At 42.1% G+C, this 5,047-nt stretch overlaps 1 pseudogene; it reads left to right on the top strand.

Moving 5' to 3' along the window:
- Positions 1 to 4,042, top strand: LOC128104604 (pre-mRNA-splicing regulator WTAP-like; annotated as a pseudogene).
- Positions 4,043 to 5,047: the final 1,005 nt, after the last annotated feature.

Here is a 5,047-nt window from a genome sequence, read left to right on the forward strand (position 1 = left end):
ATGGGGATAGAGAGAAACCTGTTGCTAGGTAAGTTGCCAGGAATCCCCAAGGATGACCCACCAGCTTGGACTACTAGCAATAGTGGAGAGGGTGCCTGAACTGAACTGGCTTACCCCAGTGATCAGATCAGTGAATACCCTAACTGTCATCACAGAACTTTTCTCCAGTGACTGATGGAAGCAGATGCAGAGATCCACAGCCAATCACCAGGCAGAGCTCCAGGAGTCCAGTCTCTATTTGAGAGAGGAGGGATTCTATGAGCAAGTGCATCAGGATTATGATAGGGAAACCTGCAGAGACGACTAAACCAAACTAGTGGAAACTCATGAAAGTTGGATCAATGGCTATGGAGCCTGCACAGAACTGGACTAGGCCCTCTGCATGGCGAGACAACTGTGTAGCTTGATTTGCTTGCCCCCCCCACCCCCCACCCCCACCCCCGGCGGTAGGATCAGGATCCATCTCTGGTGCATGAGTGGGCTTTTTGGAGCCTACTACCTATGATGGGACAACTCCTGCAGCCTTGAGGCAGGGGGAGGGGCTTGGACTTGCCTCTACTGGATGTGCCTCCCCATGGGAGGCCTTGTCTTCTTGTGAGGGGGGAGTAGGTGAGTTGGGGGGAGTAAGGGGTGGATTGGGAGGGGGAGCCTGGGAGAGCAGGAGGAGGGAAGAGGGTAATCTTTGATTGGTGTATAAAATGAATAAAAATATTTTCTTAATTAAAAAAGTAAAAAAAAGATAAAAAATAAATGTCAGTCATTTTGCTTTTTCTTTTCTTAAACATTTTTTGAGATTATACTATAATTACATCATTTCTCCCTTCCCTTTCCTCCATTCAAATCTTCCCATGTACCCCTCTTTGCTCTCTTTCAAATAGATGGCCTCTTTTTCTTTAATTGTTGTTACACATATATGTGTGTATATATACATATGTGTTCCTAAATATATCTACATATGTAAACACAACCTGTTCAGTCTGTGTAATATCTCTTGTGTGTATAAGTTTTCAGGGCTGACCACTTGGGAATGGATAACAAATTGTGTTCTCTTCCCTTGGGGAGACTGTTTTTCCTGCTCTCAGCATTCCTAAGCAGTCTGTAGTTCTTTGTCTAGCGTTAAGGCCTCATGAACTTCCCCTTCCACACCAACATGGCTATTGGTGTTGCCCGGACAAATATATATTTTTTTAAACTAACAACACATTTTAAGCCAGGCATGGTGGTACATGCCTTTAACCCCAGCACTTAGGAGGCAGATGCAGGCAGACCTCTGTGAGTTCTAGGCTGGCCTGGTCTACACAGTGAGTTTCAGGCTCATCAGGGTTACATAGTGAGATCCTGCCGCAAATATAAACAAACAAACAAAAGCCAAAACAAAATAAAACAACAAAACTCACATTTTAAATTTGGTTTATTTTTGTTTGTATGCATGTGAATGCATATGTGAGTGTCCTGGCTAAATTTTATGTCAAATTGACACAAGCTAAAGTCATCTGAGAGGAGGGAACCTCAGTTAAGGAAATGTCTCCTTAAGATCAGACCATACACAAGCCTGTAGAACATTTTCTTAATTAGTGATTGATGGGGGAGGGCCCAGTCCATCGTGGGTGGCGCCATCCCTGGGCTGGTAGTCCTGGGTTCTATAAGAAAGCAGGCTGAGCAAGCCACGATGAACAAACCAGTAAGCAGCACCCCTCCATGGCCTCCGCATCAGCTCCTGCCTCCAGGTTCCTGCCCTGTTTGAGTTCGGGTCCTGACTTCCTTTGATGATGAACAGTAATGTGGAAGCATAAGCCAAATAAGCCCTTTCCTCCCCGGGTTGCTTTTGGTCATGGTGTTTCCTCACTGCAACAGTCACCCTAACTAAGACATGTGTGTTCACATGAGTATATCCACATGTGTAAGCATGCATGTGGAGGGCAGCCTTGGGTGCTGTTTCTCAGTTACCATTTACTTCATTTCTTTGAGACATAGTCTCTCACTGGCCTGGAACTCCCTGAGTAGACAAGACTGAGTGGCCATTGAGCCCTGGGAACCTGCCTGTCTGCAAACATGGGCCCCCACCCCCAACTCCCCTCCCCCACCACAACTCTCAGCTGGGATTACAGGTGAGCGCTGCTGTGGGAATTGAACTCAGGTTCTTGTGCTCACAAGACAAGTTACTTTACCAACTGACTTATCTCTAGAGCCCAAGTGTTAAAATACATGTAAGACTAATAACCTCATATAGCCAGTGGTCACTGTCTGGGCAGTGCGGCATTAGAGACATCTGCACTGGCCATTATATCATAGAATTCATTTCCACTGAAAGCTCATTGATCAGACGTAGTCATGTGATCCCAGGAAATTAAAAAAAAAAAAAGAGTAGGAGGGAACTCTACCTTGACATGTGTCTGCAGGTGGAGAACTAGAAACGTTTGGTGCATAGGTCTGATGACTATGGAAGAGAATAGGTCACTTGGGATCCTGGGAGGAAAACTGACTTTTTCTTCTTTTAGGGAGCATTATGGCTTTGATCTGGAATGTGCTCTAAAGAACCTTGTTCAGAAGGTTTGATCTTCAGGCTATGACACTATTTGGAGTTCACAGAACCTTTAAGGGGGGGAGTCTATTGGGAAAAAGTTGAGTCATTGAGGGACTATTGGGTATAAGGCTCTTCTTCAGGGCACACAGAAGCTTTTAGGTTATTATTGATACTTCAGCTAAGAACCCAAGCCCCTGAGGTTTTGTTACCTTTTACCATTTTGTCCAGGAAAATTAAAATATATAATATAATCATTATAATATATAATCGATATAATCATTAAATTTCCAAAAATGTTCAAAAAACGTCTTCATACCTGATTAACTTCTTTCTTCCTTTCCTATTGATTGTTGGCTTTTTGAGATGAGATCCCTCTATGTAGACCTGTGTGGCCTGGAACTTACCATGTAGTCGATGCTGGGCTTTAGCTGAACCCTATCCTTCCTGCCTCAGTTTCCTGAGTACTAGGACTACAGGTGTGCACCACCATGTGAAGCTATCTTTGCTTTTTAATAAATGGATTTTTTGGTGTTTTTGTTTAGCTTTGTTGTTTGTTTTTTTGGTGATGATATTACAAGATAAAATGAAGAGTCTCATATCTACTAAGCTGGCATTTTATCACTAAGCCCTTCCTCCAGTCCCAGCATCTTTAGAACTACTGAGGCTAGAGAGCCAATTCCAGAAATCAAACAAATTCAAAAACCTCATCCTTAAAATTGTGTGGCTCTAGGTATGTCTGTAAGACCTGCAAGTAAAGACCAGCACCAGGGCCGCTGTGGCAGGAGAGAGGGAGGGCCAGTGGCTGAGTGTCCTCCACCTATGTGACTGACAGTCCCCAAGCAATCCTGGGCTGGAAAGAGTTCAAGGTGACCAATGAAGAACTTCCCAAAAAGGTCCATCTAAGTGAAACAGAGTTCAAAGTTATGGCATGAGATGAGTTAATTCTAAGATGGAAACATCATGAAATGATGTCCACTCAAATGATGTGACTGGCTTAAAGGAATCTGAAGAAAAACCAAAACAGCAACAGCAGGAGTCTTACACAGGGAAAACATTCTTATTGTGTGACTAGCAACCAAGGAAGAGGAGGCATAGGAGTGTACCTCTCAAATCTAGTACCTCAAGCAAATCCAGCAGCCAAGTGTGGCCCCACCGAAATCACAGATGGTATGCCCAGTGATCAGCTTGTTTTTCCTAAAAATAAAAGGTCAAGTGCAACAGGCTAAAGACAAACTCGAAGAAGCCTAAAATGACCTGAGTGCCTGAAAGTTTGTTTCTACCTGATAGGTAAGCAAATCATACTCCAGCCTTGGCTGCCCTGAAAATCCCACATGGAGAAAGCTGTGGTGGGATAGCCAAAGACTCATTTCAACACCAAGACTCAGACTTTTAGAGCTAAAAAAGCCACATTCTTATACTGCCAGATTATATTGGCTAATGTAAAACTTCCCAGATGAACCTTACATTTCAGCTTCTTTCTCTTTCCCCTGTTTCAGATGGAGAAGAGTCCACCTTTGAAAAACTCCCTCCTTGAGAAATGTTTCTGAAGATAACAGAGGGAGAAACAGAATTCTTACATGTATGGCACACCGTGTCTTCAGTTTGGAGGATTGAAAATCTAGAGATGTTAAATCATGAATTAAGCATGTAAAATTCCAGTAAAATGTAAAAATGGAAAATTCACTGCTCTTAACCTTGAGCATAGTGACTTGGAGATAGTGCACATCAGTTATGCCAATAAGACTGTGGACTGACTGTTGACTACTGGGTCAAAACTCAAATGAGGTGAATTTTGCTTTTAAAGGGTTTACATGTACATTTACAACCAGCTTCTAATAGTCATGAGACAATCAAGTTATAGCTACCAGTAGTACAAGTAGCAGATCTATTTCTGCAATATAGCTCTGAGCTCTATATTACATAATGGAGCCTTAAATCCATGGGGTTCATATAAATCATTTTGTTCTTTGAATGCTTGTGGAAACTGTAAATAACTGTAACTGAGGAATGTGATAATGTGAAGGTGTGGTCTTAAACTTCAGGTTTAAACTGTTTAGAGCATTTTAAGCATCCATTTCACAACTAGATTGTGTAAGGTATTGGTTGTGATGAGACTCATTCCATTATTCAATAAACCATCTCATTCAGTAGGCACATGGTAAACAGCATTGTCTTTGGTGTTCCATGGGGAATAGCTTTCATATTGATCTATTGAAATTAAATTAAATGTGCCTTGAAATAGTTGGGGTTTTTTAACTTTGTTTTTTTTTATTGAAAGCAGATTTTCATTCATACAATATATTCTGATTATGGTCGCCCTCTTCCAACTCTTTCCAGATCCTCCCCACCTCTCCAAATCTACATTCTTTCTTGCTCTCCCTCATTAGAAAACAAACAAGCATCAGAAAGAAAGAAAGAAAGAAAGAAAGAAAGAAAGAAAGAAAGAAAGAAAGAAAGAAAGAAAGAAAGAGGAGAGGGAGAGAGGGAGGGAGGGAGGGAGGGAGGAAATAAAATAAGATTAAA

The sequence above is a fragment of the Peromyscus californicus genome, unplaced genomic scaffold (genome assembly GCF_007827085.1).
Source record: "Peromyscus californicus insignis strain IS unplaced genomic scaffold, ASM782708v3 Scaffold_8__1_contigs__length_139910024, whole genome shotgun sequence".
In the NCBI taxonomy this organism is placed as follows: Eukaryota; Metazoa; Chordata; class Mammalia; order Rodentia; family Cricetidae; genus Peromyscus; species Peromyscus californicus.